Raw genomic sequence first — 18,112 nt, forward strand, 5'->3', positions numbered from 1 at the left:
ACATATTGGGAAAGTTTTTCAAGTGAGAAAATGCTGCCAGTGTCTGTGTTGTTGTCTCCAGTGTCAGATGGAAAATTGCAATGACAAGCTGACACCTATGTCCTGAAGCCAGCCTGAGAGCACCTTCAAAGGTAAATCACCAGAGGCCTGCTCTTCCCAAAAAAAAGATTTTCACAGATATTTTTAGGATGTTTTGAGGTTTTTTCTTCTTGTGTGGTAAAGAGAGAGATAGCATTGCACAAGAGTCTGTTGATCTCTCAGCTGGAAAGGAGCAGTAATTGTCTCTGAACACCACGGCTGGGGCTCCTAATTCCTGGGGAGTGAATGCTGCCAGATGTGCTTGACCTGGACCATGCATGGGGAACTGAGGAGGGGCTCCTGAATGTAAACCTGCCAGTACAGTGTGAGAGGAATTAGTTAGCCCAGCCTCTATTTTTTGAGCCAACTGTGTGTGATTTCAGGGCTACCCAGAGATTTAGCTTAAGTGCTGTCTTCCGTACATCAAAGCTGTGAGTCCAGGCTGGATGATAGAGAGAGCCATGGCCTGCAATATGATCCAGCTTCCCCTTCAGACATGCCAGGAGGCCCATCTGTTTACTTAACAGTTTTATAGAAGCAGTTGGGAGGAAGAGCTTCTATTTGGCTGGAGAGATTTATTTATTTATTTGCTTATATTTATTTAAAAAAATACAAAAGAATTGAAAAAATGCCACTCTTCTAGTGACAAAAAGTTATCCTTTCAAAGATCAGTGACAACACTAAAATTTCCCTGCAAAACATAACCTACCTCTATTTGTTTCTGCTGAGTTACCTTTACAAACTGCCCCTTTCTGCTTCTTTTCCCTGAGGTCATAATATTTTTTTTTTCCCCAAGACAAAAGCTAAGCTTAATCAGGTTTCCAGGATGCTCATTAGCAGGATCCTGGGGAAGACTGGAAGCAGGAATACATAGTACCTTCCCAAGCTGAGGACAGCAGAGGAGAGCACCCTGGAAAGCTGATGTGCTTTCACAGGCTCTAACTGATGTCAAGTCATTCAATGGTGAGGCACCATGGTAGATCAGAGGATGGAGGGGAGTTTCAGGGGACAGTGGCTGCAGAATAAGCACATTCTCAATAGAAAGCACATTCTAGAGCAGCACATCACAAGCTACAGTGCTGTACTGCTGCTTTTTCAATATTCTGCGAGCCACAGGCTCTATTTGTGAATCTTGAGCACTTCATGTCATACTGTAATGATTTAATATCCCATCTGTCTCTGGACACTGACAGAAAATTCCTCTGGGCATAAGCTCTGGCAATTTGAGATGCTACTTCTCCCAGGGATGACCCATCCCAAGGCAGGGCATTGCTGCTCTGTGGCAGAGATAAAAGAACGAGCTACAAGTTGCCTCGCATCGTCTCCACCGATAATCTATTGCACCCAGGAGAAGGAAAGCTGGGATTAATTGGACCCTGAAATGAACAGTCTGAGCCAGAGACGTATGTCCTGTCCCACCACTCCCTCTGCTTGGCAGCCAACCCTGCCAGATGGCCCCAGGCTGGGAAAGCCACGATGCACATGAGGCTGAATCTTGGATATCTTAGCAGAGGCAGCTGTGACACCACGACAGTCACAGAGCCCTGATGGAACAATACTCTCCTCTCTCCATCAGCACTGCCTTGAAGAGCTTTTAGAGAAAAACAGACAAGGTTATTGCCATATATCCAGTAAAGAAAAGGAGTTCACATTTGTTGAGATGTTAAAGGATTTTGGCCGGAAAAAACCCTGTAGTTATTTGCACAATTTTACTTGTACGGACACCCAGGTACAGATGCTTTCATGGAAACTCTGGCTACATAACAGTATTAATTTTGTCTGAGTCCTGAGAATATTTTTGGGAGCTTTCAGAAACTTACAGGAAGTACTCTTCATTTTCATTTATGTATAGATTTATTGTTATTTTTATGTATTAAACAAATAAATTGAGACATTTTTACTTTGCCTCTACTAGATTTCATGCTAAGACAGAAGGTGTGGTGGAGGGGGATAAAAATCTTGGCTGGACTAATTCAAAAACAAAGCTCATGGCAACCCAAAAGTTGAATGCTCTTTCTAGAAAACCTGGTCTTAAGAGCCACGGGCTCCTCTGAGACTGCCTGGGCTACTGCTTGTGTTGTGGCAAAGCAAACAAACAAACAGAGTAAAGTAAAGATGAGAGGGTCCACTGAGATTTGGGTCTTTCACTGTCTCTTTCATGAGTAATGAATGGGGTGACCACACAGACTTGGAAAGCCCTGCAAGGCTTGAAGCTGCTGCTGACTTTCAAATGGGCAGAATGCAGGTTTATCTGGGATTCACTGACAGTGTTAGGGAGTCAATTTGAGGGGCTTCAAGGCAAGCCAGGAGTTTTTTTATTGCTCACACACAGGAGGAAAAAAATTTAACAGCTGCTCTTTACTCTCACCAGTGGTATGTAAGCAGAAACTTGAATTATACAAGAGAGTCCTAAGAAACTCCTGGAAAGGCTCTCTCCCCATCTTCGCTGCCTGGAGACCCTTTTATGAGTGTGAACTCAATTCTCAGCAGCAGTAGGAAATCTCCTGTTCAGCCTGAGGTGGCCATGTATCCCAAGGTACTTTCCTAAACATCTGGGTGGTCTCAGCCCCCCTGAAAGGAAAACTCTGCTGAGCAATGACACACCAGGTACAAGGAGCATGTTTTGGCCAGAAATATAACATAGGGGCTCCAAACACAAGCATGCTGTGTTCCACTGCACAGCCCTTTGTTTTATTTTCTCCTTGAGTTCTCTCAGCCTGGTCTCAGAGATCTGTAATCATGGTTTTTAGAACTTACTGGAGCAAGTTCTTCCAAGTTACATGTGGAAAAATGAGAAAAGCTGTTTACCAAGCAAAGAATATCTAGTCCTGTCCTCTACGCCTGTCTGAGAAGACGAGACAAATCCTTTTGACTGCACATTGTGGCTACAGCAAGGGTTCCCCCTTTGCTGCCTGAAAAATACTTGGATATGGCCTCTCTTTCTCCATCTAAGTTCTTTCCTTTCTGCTTCATTGCCTCTCCTGAGAGAGCACTAGCAAAACTTTTATTATCTTACACAGGCTTTGGATGCTTCTTTGTCTTTAATCAAGACACTATTCATGGAGGTAAAATAAACTATTTTTTTTTTATCACATGAAAAATTCTGTTATTTAAGGTAGTTGTGAAGATGGAAAAGTTTCCAGAAGTGCCTTGTGCTGTAGAATTCAAATAGGTACCTTAAAGGTAACAGAAAGAGAAAATTTCTGTCTCTGGTGCTTTCATGGTCTGATATCTTTTATGGACAGCAAATATATTTTTCAAACCACCATAAAGAATAAAAACTCAGAGCTGATAAACTTAAAAAAATATACTATGACAGAAATCAAGCAGTAGAAACATACCATGAAAGAAATTTAATTCCCTTTGAAGCAGGCAATGGTATCATAAAGAGGGAAAAGTATAAGAAAAATGGGGAAAACTAAATTAGGTTATTAATGACTAAAAGAAAATACAACCCTAAAGCTGAAAGATAAGGAGGCTGCATGCTGAAAACCATACAAGTTAGAGGAGGAATTAAAACAAAACCAAACAATAACTTTGCAGTTTTCTCTTCTAGCACAGAGCTTGTTCTGACCACAGTGCTCTGTGCCCGGTGGGAATGCAGAACAATAGAGGGCTTTGAAGATAAATGGTTGTTAAAGTCAGAAGGAGCTTGTTGGACTTTCCACAGATAATAAGTCACGGATCTTCAGCCAGCAAGAGGCCACAAAATATCACTCAATACAAAGCCTAAAATATAAAGACTGAGGCCTTAGATTTGTTCTGTTTTCAACTAACTATAGGTTTCCTGAAGGAAATTAGATAGCTAAGATATAGGAAAAGTAAAATAGTCTGAACTGCTATTTTTGAAGTGAATTATAATGACTAATCCTGAACCCATTAGGCTTGCCTTAGGTAGTTTTTCCCTAGTGGCAAATGGAAAATTTGTTTGTTTGTTTGTTTGTTTGCTTGCTTTGGGGAGATGTGTCATAAATATTTGGCTTTCAGAAGAAAATCAAAGTTGCAGATAGTCATAAAATTTTGAGACCATATTTGAGACAGTTTTTTGAAGAGCTTCTTTTCCCCTAGACACATTCCCCCTATAAAATTGCTGAGCTCAGATGAATATTAGATAAATCTCTTGATAGCTTAGAGGTAGATAATTATTCATGTCTGCTGTGAAAGTAATGGGGAATAGACAATCTTTAGTATGAAAAGAATAGGGAATAGTGGATCTTTGCATTACTGTTGCCATCAGGAACTTTAGATCAGGGTGATGAGATTACACCCACATGTTTTCAGTTCCCAAGGACTTGGGAGAAAAAGAGGGTTTGCTACTATAATTCTGAGAAAAGACAGAAATAACTCACAATAAAAGCACCTCAAATCAGCCTGATCAAAATCTATTCACCTGGAGAAGGCTGGCATAAATCCTGTATGGAATGCTGAGGGAAATCTTGGCCATGTAGACACCACAATGTGACTCCCATTCTTGTTCATCCTTCATTGGTGCTGAGCTGGAGTGGACACGACCATGTGAAGTGACTGCAGAGCAGCAGGTAATTGTTGGGTGCTGTGGAGGTTGAGGAGCAGCTGTAGCTGTGTCAGGCTTCCTTTTCTGCATGAGGAGCTGACACTCAGTGCTAGTAAAAGGCTCAAAATGCTCCCCTCTGTCACTAATCAGAGGTCCAGGATGCAGCAGAGTCACTTTTTCTGCAGTGTTTCCAGGACTTCCTGCCCTCTGGACCAGGTGGATTCAGAAAAATGATGCTTTACATTATCTGGCATGCATCCGTTGTCCTCAGGTGGAGATGATTTTCTCTGAAAAATGGCATGTAAATTTTACCCTGAATCAGATGCACAAGGCTGGTGTCCACAGTACACAACATTACTGCAAATTGGATAGAAAACCAACTTTTATTTCTTAGAGCTCGCCGCCTGCCATAACATCTTGACTTGTTCCACATGTTCCCTACACTATAAACAGAGCCCTGAGTAACCTGACACAGTGCCACAAATTAAAATAAGAAATACTGCTTTAATTAAAGCACTAGAGTGAATTTGTTCAATAATTAGCAGTTGGATTTGTCGGGGAGGTGGTGGGGTCTGCTGTGTATGTTCAGAAAGGGACCACAGGCTAAGATACACACCATCTCCCTCGAGGACATGAAGTAAATTGATTAAACAGTGCCACAGGTCATGCTAAGATTTATAGCCAAGGTCTCTAATGTGTTTTTTGAATGAAAGAGCAAAACCCCTATGGTTTTCACTTCAAAACTTTTGGCAAGCTCCCTATTAACTCCACTCACATGCCAGCATGGTGGGCAGCACTGGGAGGGTACTTTATTCTAAGGTACTAAAAACTGTGATTAGGCAATGATTTATGGCTTTCCTTAAACTCTGAAGTGACTTTTTTTTAATAGGAGTATTTTTGGCTGGGCTAATTGAACTAAAAGTTGACTGATTTATGATTTAATTTACAAAACCTTTTGCCACACCTTTAATGATGAAACCTCCTTCTTTTTTTTTTTCCACTGAGGCATATTTTCCATTACTGCTATGCCAGTATAGCATTAAAAAAGCAGTTGCCATCTCAAACATCACTGAAAGGCTCCATTTCTTCTTGGAAGCCATTTAAATTATATATTTAAACTCATCTTTCCTCACTACCTTCTTCCCCCAAACAGTAAAAGAAATTATTCCTACAGCATTTTTAAAGCTTGCATGAATCCTGAAGTTCTGTCCTGCATAGAGCCAGTCAGTGAGATTAAGGCTTGTTCCATGATTTTCTTTACAGAATATGTGAGTTTCTCATGCTTTGGTACATACACCCAAGGGGGTGAAAACACCCAAGAGCAACCTCTTTAATCCACCACTTCAAGCTGCTCTAAAGGCATAAAAAGCCTCCTTCTTCTTCTAAGGCAGTTTAGTGTGGAACTCACCAAAATGTTGCCATTTACTGATTTCATGGTGGTTTGTCTGAAGTGAGAGGAGAGCAAAGGCAGAACAGCTCTTTGCCAGTTCCTTTGGCCTCCAAATGGAGCTCTGGAAAGTCAGAATTGACATGGTAAGTGCTCTGCTGGGGAGTGACAATGACTCAATCTGTCCCTTTTCCTGGAAGCTGAAGCAATGAGGGATGGCACAGAATGGAGGCTGCAAAGGCTAAAATCTCCTGTTCCCTTCTTTCAATTGCATCAATTCCGTGTCTTTTGAAAAATCTACCCAAACCTTTTGGAAATCACCCCAGTTTTAATTCTGCTACAGGCATTTCAGACACCATGGAATGCATTTCTCCTCTTTTTAAGACTTTTCACCATTCACTTCTTACTGTTTCGCTTCTCTTTGCTGCTATAACCTTCAACCATTCAACCAAGGGATCCACATTTTTTTTGGAGTCTACCTGAATTTTTTTAGTTATGTTTTGCGCTGCCACTAAGATGTGCTGCCAGTTAGCACCTGAAACACATCTCAGTGCTGTGTAAAAAGTAATATCACCAGTAAAATTAAGTGACTAGTTGAAAAAGAGAACGACTCCTGTCAAGTCAAACTCACCTAAGTGTATGGAGAACAACAGATAATATTTGGAACAGCAAATTAGTCTGTATATGTGAACAAAAGACACCAACCATAGAGACACTCCAAGATGATAATCTGGTTTTTTACAGTGTTTGCTTGCTGTTTTCAGTAGTTTCTGGCTGTTTCATTACAGAACAGAATTAACACATGAGAAAGGGTAGGACAATCTAAAAGGTTTGAAAACAAAGCTATAAAACTTGTTGTTTCGCTCCTCTAAGGAAAGCTCCAAAGCTGTAAAAAATGGGCCTGGGGGAGTGTTGAAACAGGGATTTTATGTCAGAATGTCTTGCAGAGCTGCTCAGAAGTCACAAAAATCCGTAAAAAGATCTGGGACACACATAATACTCCAAGGCAGTGATCAGTATCTGGAGAAAGACAAGGGAACTCAGAGAGATTTGACTCTCAAAGATCCACATTCATCAGACAAATTGTTCACAGCCAGAATTGACCATGAGTCTGCAAATGAAGTTGTTTCAGTTTTTTTTATGGTTCATAAAGAAATCTGTTTTCTCTTTGTAATAAAATAGAACAAGGTAATAGAAATGACACAGGTGAAACTATAGACATATATAGAAATTACTGATAACCTACACTGAAGATTTTAAAGTAAAATTAAGTAACATCAGGGAAAAAAAACCCAAACATTTTTGATACCTCTTGGGGGAAAAAATCAATGACAAGTTATAAAAAAAGAGATGTAAACATTTTTGGGGTTGGGTGTTTTTTTGGTAGTTTGTTGTTGTTGTTTTGTTGTTTGTTGTTACTGTTTTTCTTTGAATGAAGGTGAATTCACTGAAGTAGGACAGGGAAGGTTTTCTTTGAAAAGTGTGGACAAGAGAGAACTCAGATGTCCCATGCTATGCCTTTTGTGAATGTAAAAGAGAGATAAAGAAGGTAGTGTTGCAGGTAAAGTAATTTTCTGGGGATTAGGCAAATGACAGAAGAATTTACGGAACAGATACACAAACTGGTAGAAAAGGTACAAATAACCTAAGAATGCAGTTCTCTCCATGTGTTTGGAGATGAGCCTCCAAATATGCCAAATATTTTCCTGTCTTCTGTACCTTTATATGCCTGTGACTGTTCCCTGAAAAACAGACCATCTACCTGTGTGCACAGTAAGTTCCACTTCTGGACTCCACTCCTGAGGCACTCTGGCAATAAAGCACAAAAGCAAAACTACCTGGGTATATTTCCAGAGCTGAACAGCACAAGTAGAATTCATAAAATGTAATAACTGCTTCTTGGACAAAGGTGATACCCACACCCAAGGGAGACCTGAAGGTACACACAAGGTTGATACTGCAGGAACTACTGAAAAAGTACTCCTTGGTTATTGACTTGACTGGAAGAAATAATTTAATGTTCAATCTGGTTGTTGGTTACTGCTTTTGTGACATCTTCCCTGGGAAGGAGCATGCAAGGACACTCCACTGCCACAAAGCATCAGTGTGAAATTTTTGGAAGCGGCTGTGGGAGGCTCCAGCACACAAGAAGAGCTGCAGCTCAGACACTGAGTGAGACTCCCAGTCTGTGTTTGCTTTGCAGGTATCCGTGTATCCTTATGGTGGGTGTCTTTGCTGTGGCTGTTGTGGGCTCATTTTGAAAGGTAAAGCTCAAAAATGACGTGACTGAACATCTTGACCTCTCTGGCTCATCAGTGTTAGTGAGATTCAAAAATCAGATTGTCTGGAAAGAGTAATCTCAATTACTGCACAGTTGTGTGAAGAAACAAAATCAACAGATCTTCAATGCTTGTATCCCTTAATTAAAATCCTGAGAAAGTGCATCAAGGATAAAGAACAGAAATGTCTGACTCTATGCATGCAGGTAGTTGACTCTCTTAATTTGATAATAACTGAACTATTATCTCAAACTTGGAATTATTTATAAAGCTTGACTTTAGAAAGTAGCATACCTTGAAGATTTGCACTCCAACCATTCTCAAACTTCTTCACAGAGAAAGGATAATCTCTTTTTAATCCTTTTTGTGTGTGTCTGTGTGTGAAAACTCAAGAACGAGGGAATGGAAACACATTTCTTTATGGCATGAGTAAAAGTTTTGAAAATTTCAGTTTCAAAAAAGAAATTAATGAGTTGGAACTTTACCACAGCAGACGTTCTCTTCACCTGTTATATTTAACAAAGCAAGATTAATTTAAAAATACTCTCTATATCTCTTTAGAGATTATTATGTGGCATTGCAGATATAGGGGAAAAGAGGAAGTACAAAGCAGATTTGTGGGTGCCAGTCAAAAGGATAGTACTCAGCCAACCAGGCCCAAATAGGGAAATTTAAAAATCAAGCAATTTTAAGATAGTTTAATTCTTGCAGGACTATTTTCAATGGTAGGTGAATGGCTTGAGGTGAACCTGATCTTGTGTTTGAACAGGGACAGCTACCTTGCTGTCTCTGAACAAACTGGACAGACTGGAGGAATAAAAGAGGAATGGAAATTGTTTCATGAGTAGACAAAATATCAAGCAGGGATGTTCTATACAGAGATAGGACAAGGGGAAATGGCTTTAACCTGACAGATATTAGGTTTAGGTTGGATATCAGGAATAAATTATTTATTGAGAGGGTGGTGAGGCCCTGGCACAGGTTTCCCAGAGAAGCTGTGGCTGCCCCATCCCTGGAAGTGTCCCAGGTTAGGCTGGATGGAGCTTGGAGTGGCCTGGGATAGTGGAAGGTGTCCCTGCCCATGGCAGGGGGTGGGAACTGGATGATCTTTAAGGTCCCTTCCTACTCAACCCATTCTGTGGTTCTCTGAGGATTCTATGAATTCCAGCTCATAAAGAAAGGGCATAAATGTTTTTTCATTCCACAAACACGGCCCCAGACTCACTTCCCCATAGACTTGTGACTCAGCAAAGCATCACATCATGTACGTCACTTCACAGAGCTTTCACTGGTGGCCTTTGCTGCCACATGATTTATTCTTGCAGCTGAGGTGAGAGACTTTTTAGTTAAAAAGATGAACACATTGTCATAACCGTATGGAGATTAAAAGAGAAAATATTAAGAGCACTCTGTGGTGTTCCAATATGACAGAGAATACTTTCAATACAAGCTCTCTCCATACTAGTTCATTATTAGAAGCTGTTATTTTTTTATCCCAGTCTCAGTGATCTTTCTAATTTAATTTCAAAATCACCCTTCCCATACTCTGACAAAAGAATTTATGATTCCTATTTTCTAGTTGGGAGAAAGGAGAATGCCCCCAAAAGAGATTCAGACCAGATTTTGCATAGGATCTTTAAGAAGTGCTCAGCTTTGAAATTTATATAGATGGACATCTTTGAAAAGGTTTCTGGCCCATCTGGGCACATTTATGTGACTCTGTATCATAAGACTCCCCCCAACTTCACTTGAAATGAATTCACTACCATTGTGAAGAAAATCTTTAGCAGAACAAGGCAAAGAAAAGTCTCCCAAGTCCACAATCAGTTCTTTCCTGACATTGTACATGTCAAAGAAGCAGAACATTTAAAAACCTTTGTGTATGTGTATCTCTGTGCCTGCATTTATCAATGTCAACAACACCCATTTATAAAATGGGTATAACATTTTAATATTATCTTAATAATTATCTTTAATAATATCTTAATAATATCTTTAGAAAGTACTAAGTCAAAAACATCTCTACCATACTTTATAGACCTGATGAGTTGCTCAAAGAAATAATCAGATCCAATGAGATTCAAAATGTATATTTTAAAATAGCTTCAAGAAGTGTGTGCATGTTTTTTTGTTTTGTTTTGTTTTAGAGTTAGTTGTTTATTTAGTTTCCTCTAGATTTTAATACAGCCTGGAGATGTGGCAGCTTCTTGCATTTGTGCAATTTAAAGACTAAAGAATTTCTGGGATTAGCAGGACACTCCCAGCTAGGTCACAGCATCTTTTTATGTGTCAAAGTTTGGAGCAGTGAGAAACAGTAATTGCTGAGCCTTGGCTGCATCCTGTCTATGCTCTGGGCAGTTCAGGGTGTGTGTACGTGTGTTTGTTTTATGCATGTCTGTCATAATTTGTTTTAGGGATTCAACCAACCATTTGTCTGCAACTTGGCTTAGTAATAAGTAAGTCAGAGGAAGGAGGGGGCCCAGGGGAAAAAAGGTAAGACCCTACAGAAGCTTGAAAAATATAAACAATAAATGAGAAAGAAATTACTTAGAGAGAGTCACAGCGTGCAGTAATAGGATTAAATTCAGCTGGGAAAAACTGATGAGAAATAAGGAAAGTATTGCTGTCACTAAAATGACATTTGCAAACTGCTCTGGACAAAAGTATTACTAAATGTACAGTACAAAGCCAGTTTAAATAGATTGTCTGACTTTCTTATACAGCCTTTATTATAATTATGGAGACCTACATTGAAGTGAAAAGATTCAGGGCCTCTTTTTTTCTCACAGTCAGACTACTGTCCAGCAGTTGTGCAATTGCTACATCATCCAGGTTTGCTTCATCATCCAGCCTTTACACACGGCATATTTGCCTGTCAATCCCTCTATGGAAAAACACTGGCCCATATCCATCTCTTACCTCGCACAAAAAAGGCTCTGTGGTCTAAATGTTTTCAAACATGCATAAGACATGGAGTAAGTGCCTTGCATGATTGCTCTTCTGCTTGCCCCAGGGTTTTGTAATCCATCTCTCTGTGCCACAGCCCCTTTTCAGCTGGGCAGCTGTGCTGTTGTGGCTGCTGCTGTCCCTTTATTAGTCCCTCTACAGTGATGGTCTCGGGGGACAAGCAAAAAGCATGTTTTTCATGAATACATAACCCTGGATATGTTGATGGCCGGGGTGGTCTATCCCTTTGTTCATTACTCTGTGCAATATCAAGTAAACCAAGAGTCTCTTGAAGTGTGGTGAAAAACAGAGCAGGCACAGCAGCTCAGCCAACGGGGCTCCGTATCTTGTTTCAGCCAGCAGTCACACTGGATGATAGAAAGAAAAAGTAAAATAGCTCAAAGCGGTGACACTTCTTCAGAATACCCTCCCATGGCTCCAGCAATTGGTGGCACAGAGGTTTCCTGAGCCAGAGGCAGTGGGGAGTGCAGCAGCTCTCAGCTTATCCTGCAGAGACTGCCAGCAGAAGTTGACAGTGATGCACCACAGCTCCCCAGGCACCCTGGTGCAAGTGAGCACTAAGTGAAGGAAGGAAGGGAAAACAGATGTCTTTCCCCACAGTGTGCAAAATACAGAAAATTTGAGGAGGTAGATGATGGGAAAAAAAAAAAAAAGTGAGAAATGGTTGAGGCTATTTGTATCTTTTAGTTCAACCATGAGATGTTTAAAATTTTTTGCATATCCATACACACAGTAATTGAATTCTTTCTCTAGCCATTCTGAACATTATGCTGTCTTTTCTGCAGCTTCACACAGAAAAGCTGTTGTACTCACACACATATTTTAAACACATAAAGGTTAAACTTCATTCTTCCTGCCTAAACAGTGTCTTGTCTGCATCATGTTTTTCCTTTATTTCACAATGCCACAGAATAGGAAGAAATTTTTACTGCCTTTTGCAAATAAAACAATGAAGACTAGACCAAAGGCAAGTGAAGGATCAGTCAGTGGAATTACAAAGTGGAACATTGCGTAGGTTTGTGTCCTTCCCTTATAGAGACTTGTCTGCAGATGGAAAAGCCATGGAAAATTTCAAATCTGAGTGATACCTTGGCTGCCTCAGTGGTCCAGGACTAAATTCTAACTCAGCAGGTATGGGTAGAAAGGTGTTTCATGCCCCAAGCTTCACTTGTTATTTGTCTATATTGAAACAGAGGAAGTCAACATCTGGAGTAAAACTCTTGTAAATTAATGGAGATATTAATGTAGAAATGATGCCAGTATCCTTCTAACACAAGTTCATATTGTTACATTAGTAGACTGTGCCCCGAACTTGTAAGTTCAGCCAGCCATGTCTATAAAATGCAGAAGAGACTCTATTACATGTTTTAGTGATTAAAATGTCATGGTTTTAATCAAGTGTGAAGGCAAGTGTTGCTGAGGAAGACAACTAGATATGTTCCTACAGATATACTTGGTGGTGAAACAACTGCCCCAACTTGAAACTGAGAATCTGTGAGATCAAGCCAAAACTCAGACAGTTGTGTTCTGATTTAGGGGTGAGTAGTTTTCAGGGCATGGCTGAGGTGGCTGTTTAAGTGTGAGGCACAAGTTTTAGTGAGGTGAGCAGCAGAAAAGATAACACTTCAGTCTAGGATGCAGGGTCAGATCAAAGATAGGTATTATTATAAACTTTAAACAAAGTTTACCTCTATTCACAACTTTGCTCCAAACATTTTAATAAGTCAATTGCAGAAATAAGAAGAAGAAAAAGAAAAAGAAAAAGCCAAACCTTATTGCTTGTTTCTGTGTTCATTGGCTTTTAAAGGGAGGGCACATTCAATCTTCAGTCATATTGGGGTAATTTCATAGGACCCTTACACCAGACCCAGATGGTCGATTTTGGGAGTTCAAGGGTACTAAATGTCTCCTTATTCCTACAGTGCCAAGAACACTTTGGCTTCCACTGCCCAGCAAGCAAAGCAATACCCAACAGGACCTTAGGTGTCCCAACAAGCTGTTGTAGGAACCTGGATACACACAAAACTTTGTTGCATGGCTCACCTTGATCCAACACCTTAGGATGATAATGCCTGAATTGACAAACTTCATCTGCTTGACCAGCTGGACTCTATTTCTTAGTCAAGCTAAGCTCATTACCAGTCATTGATCCCTCTAGGTGTCTTTTCATGGTCTTTAAAATCAGGGACAAATGTCATGATACAACAATGTCTGTATCAGGCCCACTAAGCCTCATTCCCTAAAATGTTGTTATTTTCTTTAATTGCTTCTCTGAAAGAAAAGTGAAGGAATTAGGGAACATCATGACAAAACAGTGTGATTTCCTTTTCTGTTGTCTACAGTCCTCTTGTTTTGGGAGCTGGATGTATCACTGCTTTGAAATGTGTTTTCTTTCTGAAAGATTATTTAATCAGGTATAAACAATAAAAAGGCAACAGTTTTAAAGCCTTTGATATAATAGGTAAAATATTATCAGCTTTTTCCCCCCTGATATATATGATGGTGAACTTAATGAAGAGCAGATAATTTATTGATGTCTCCTTCATATCCAGGGGTACAAGGAAAAAAATTTGCTATTAAAGTGAAGTTCCCCAACCTCCCAGCATTATACACATCCTGGAATATTTAGAGCTCTTTAAATCAAAACAAAGATAGAGAGTAGTGGGTGCTTCATCATGATCATTAAATGATTCTTTCTGCAGTGCAACATTTCTTACACTGCAATGATTAAACTCTCAAAGACCTGCCCAAGCAAGCTTTGCACTTAATTGGTAGAAAACTTGAGATGAATTCTCTTGGGGGGCAATCATTTGTTTGTCTATTTGGAAGGAATAGAAGCGGAAGGAGGAATTAGAAGGTGATATATTGTGAGCACTGTGCTTAGAATAGGAAATGACCACATGGTACCAATGGGGCAGCCTCTTTCTGAGGCACAGCCATGACCTGGGAATGGGGAGATAGAAAGCGAGCAAGCAAATACTCTAAAATATGGATTTCATTCTATCATTCCATCCATGGTGACCTCTCACATTGATGGTTTTCTTGTACTTCAGTACCATGAACCAGTTTGCAAAGAGTAGAGCTAGAAGTTTATTTTTTCTTTTTTATTTCTTTGGTAGGGAAAGAAGGAGGGAGAAGATGGAGCAACAAAACAGCCCAAAAATGCAGTCAGTGCAAAACAGATTAGTACTTTTGGGAAATGCCTTGCTTATAAACCCTACCTTAACAGTGATACCACTTTTTCAGTTCAAGTGACACGAAACATTGACACAGCACAATGAAGTCTTTTAAGACTGGTTCCACACTTCAGCAAAGTAACCAAGGCCAAGTACCATGCATCCAACTGGTAATTTTTTGCTTCTGTGCATGTTAAAATACCTGATATGCCCCTGGCACAGGCAGAGCAGGTTCGATAGCATCCGCAGGAAGGAGGCCACTTATTTTTTCATGCGTAATTTATCACCACAGGTATTTTTGCCTACCTATGTGTCCTCTGCTTAAACTCATGGTAGCACGTACATTTGCAGCTGGACGTGCTGTTGCTGTAGCAATCATGCTCCTCCCTTCAGCTCACTGGCAGATCCTGAAACAGGATGTCAGCATGAGTTGCCTCTCTGCAGAGCTACTGTCTATCAGAAAGAAACAGTCTTGAGACACCCTGTGGGGCACTTTTTGAGAGGAACAGGGGTAATTACTTAGGATATTTAAGTATAACATTAAATATTTACTTCTCCTGAGAAAACATTTAAAGTGGCAGTACTTTATACGATTCCTGCAAATGCAAACTCGCAAGCTTGGCCAGGACATTTTTCTCTTATTCTTCACAGTAGTAAAATTCCACCTCTTATTTCATATATATCTGCATTTTTAAAGTATATTGCTTCTCACTTGCCACCTTACTGAATTACAATTTTTTTGAAGCAAAAGAGAACAGTTCTGAAGCCTTCTTTTCATCCTAGTCTTGAGCTTGATTGACAAACCTCTGCGAGCTTTTTGGGGGAGTTTTCCTTCTGATCAGCATGACAAGCTTTTCATTCTCTTTACTTTAGATTTAGGCACACATACTCTATAATTACAGCTGTGCAGCTGATTTGCTTTCCCTCACTGCTTTTGCCTCACCTTATCATGAAAGGTCATGGGATGGAGTTGTGATGATTGCTGTGAAGGAGTTGTGATGCATTTGAAACACAACTTGTGGCTCCTCCAAGTACGTGTGTGTGTGTGCACACACCCCTTTGCTCCAGACATAACTCATTGTTCTTTACAGGCCTAACCAAATCTCAGTGCACCCTCTTCCCACACACTCCAAGAACTTCCAGTTTGACGTGTTGCCTCTGTGCAGCTTCAGTGGTGAACTGCAATCCCCCACCTTGTATTACAGAGTTTAATAACTGGTGTTGTGACAGGGCATGTGACAAGGAAGAATGTCATAACATGCCTATTATGTACCTTCCTCCACCTAGGAAGATTTTCCTCCATCTATTTTTTTTTTTTATTATTATTATTTTATTTTTTTTTTTTTTTTTTTTTCTGGTGATTTGGCCTGTGTGGGAAGATCAGGGAGTGTTGAGACATGGAAAGTTAAATGTCCAATTATCCAGAGGTCATGGCAGTCAGCCAAATTGTGTGCTTCCCTTTCCACCTCTACACCCACTGCACTGTCCTGCTGCTGACCCTGAAATGGAAAGACCACCCTCCTTTGAAATGAAATCAAATCCTCACAACTTGCTCATCCTTGGGCCTCTCCCAAAAAGCTCGTGCTGCCAAACATGCCTGATTTCTGCAGAAGTTTCATAACCTGGTGGGCTTCTACTCTCTTGCGACCTGAGCTGAGGTCATTGCATTCATTTCCATTTACGAAGTTGTCTTGCGATGAAATCTGTGTTGTCCCAGAGGCGAATGTGTGTCTGAATTTTTCCCACTGCGTGTGCGCTGCCCTCCTCACACAGATGAGGTTTTCTGGCAGCCTTCTGTCATGTTGTTATGCTTTGAACAATTATTATTTTTTAAAAATTTCTCCAGTCCAAAGTTCATTTTTTTCCCTTCTCTCATGCTCTCCCCCCCTCTCTCTTTCCTTTTTGACTCCATCACCATCCTCAACCCTTCCATTTTATCTCCGTGTTATTCTTGGCCGGTCTAGGTGCCAGTTGGGAGCTCAGTTAATTTAGGTATTTGTCTGCTGGCCTGTCAGGTTCTATCAAGAGTAAAAAGAATGGCAAGTTAATAAACCCAAAATTATGTCAGGCATGAAGCAGACTCTTATCCCATGCTGTTTATCTGGCAGCAGGTGCAAAAAAAGACCAATAAAAGAGAAGAAATACAGCCTTTCATGGGGACACACAGACACACACGTGCACACCCTCTGAAAAGAGGGCGAATGGCTGCGTGCTTCTGTCAGGTGGCCAGCACAGGATTAGCTGGTGGTCTCAGGCCAGACTTTATGGGGCAGGTGTCCACATTACAGAAACCACAAGCACCATTCACAGGCTCCTTGGCAGCTGCAGCGCGAGGACTGACGTGCACTCGGCGCTTCGGGCGAGTCACTCGGTAGGAATTCAGGAATGGAAGTGGGGAGGAGAAGAGGGCGAGTTTGTTGTGCTGCTGGTCAGTCACCACTAAGAAAACACGTGGGCTCCATAGGCAACAGCCTGGTTTTGCTAGGAAAATGGAGATCGTGGAGGTGGCCTGGTCCTTTGGAGAGTGTGTTGTGGGCTCAAAATTTGGAGCGAGCACTATTGTACTAGAGATAAAAGTGTCAAACAGCACTACACAAATCTGGCTTCTGGCATCATGGGGATTTTGTTCAGCTTCACAATGAAAGACAGGTAAAGCTTCCTCAATTTATTTTAGATAGTTCAGAACAATATATATCAGGATCAATACTAAAATGATGTTCTAGGATGGCAAATTTTAGGAATAAAATGGAATTGGAGATGTCTAGAAATCTACCCAGGTTCTGATGCAAATAAGACAGAATCACCTAAATGGGAGGAAAGCAAATCCTCCCTTATTTTCCTCTTGGTTTGCTTTACTGAGCTTCACACCTGTAATTTCCCTTTCTCTTCTCCTTGAGATGCCTAATGTCCTGCCTCCCAGGCTTCAGGGCATGGTGTTTCTCAGCCTCCCTCCCTCAGCTGATGTGTTATCAGTTTCTCTTTACTCACAACTTCCTTCTCTGGTTTTGCTCCTGGAAAAGAATGGCAAACTGTATCTTTCCTTATAGCTTGGGACAAAGTGCCCAACATGATGTTGAATGAGACTAATACCCAAGAAAAAGCTGTGACTTCAGGCAACTGGAAAAGCAGTGTACTTTTTGTTTCTGAGTTCTTTTCCACTTCCAATGTCTTCCTATTTATGTGGAGTTATCCAAGGCAACTGACTGACAAAATCAGAGCCTTGCTACTAAGTGAGAACATCTTAGTGATATCACCGCCTATGCATCCAGCTTTTCAGGACTAAACTGCTGAACTGCATCAACAATCCAAATTTCCAGTGGACTTTATGAATGCAAGATCAGCATTTGACAGCTGGGTAGTTACTGAAAAATTAAAGCCTTAGTATGTGAAAAGCCTTCAAAGGTTTGGCATCTGTAGTGGGTGGCAAAACACACATAATTAATCCATGGATCAGAGCATGCCTTTCAGCAGCATTGCAGATTGTGCTTGATTATGTATTTTATCTGTGTTTATATTTGTATTCATAACTATATAAATTAGACATCTATAATTATGTATAATTGCATACTTTTGTTTACATTGGTGGCTGGGAGTTTCCCATAACCACTGCTGCAGTTTTGAAGTCACACACTTGTTGATAAGGACATAAAAGTTCCAATACTATCTGGAACTTCGTACAGAATATCTTTCATTTAGGCACTGGAGGAACATG

Source organism: Zosterops lateralis, assembly GCF_965231275.1.
Source record: "Zosterops lateralis genome assembly, chromosome: 4".
Classification (NCBI taxonomy): Eukaryota; Metazoa; Chordata; class Aves; order Passeriformes; family Zosteropidae; genus Zosterops; species Zosterops lateralis.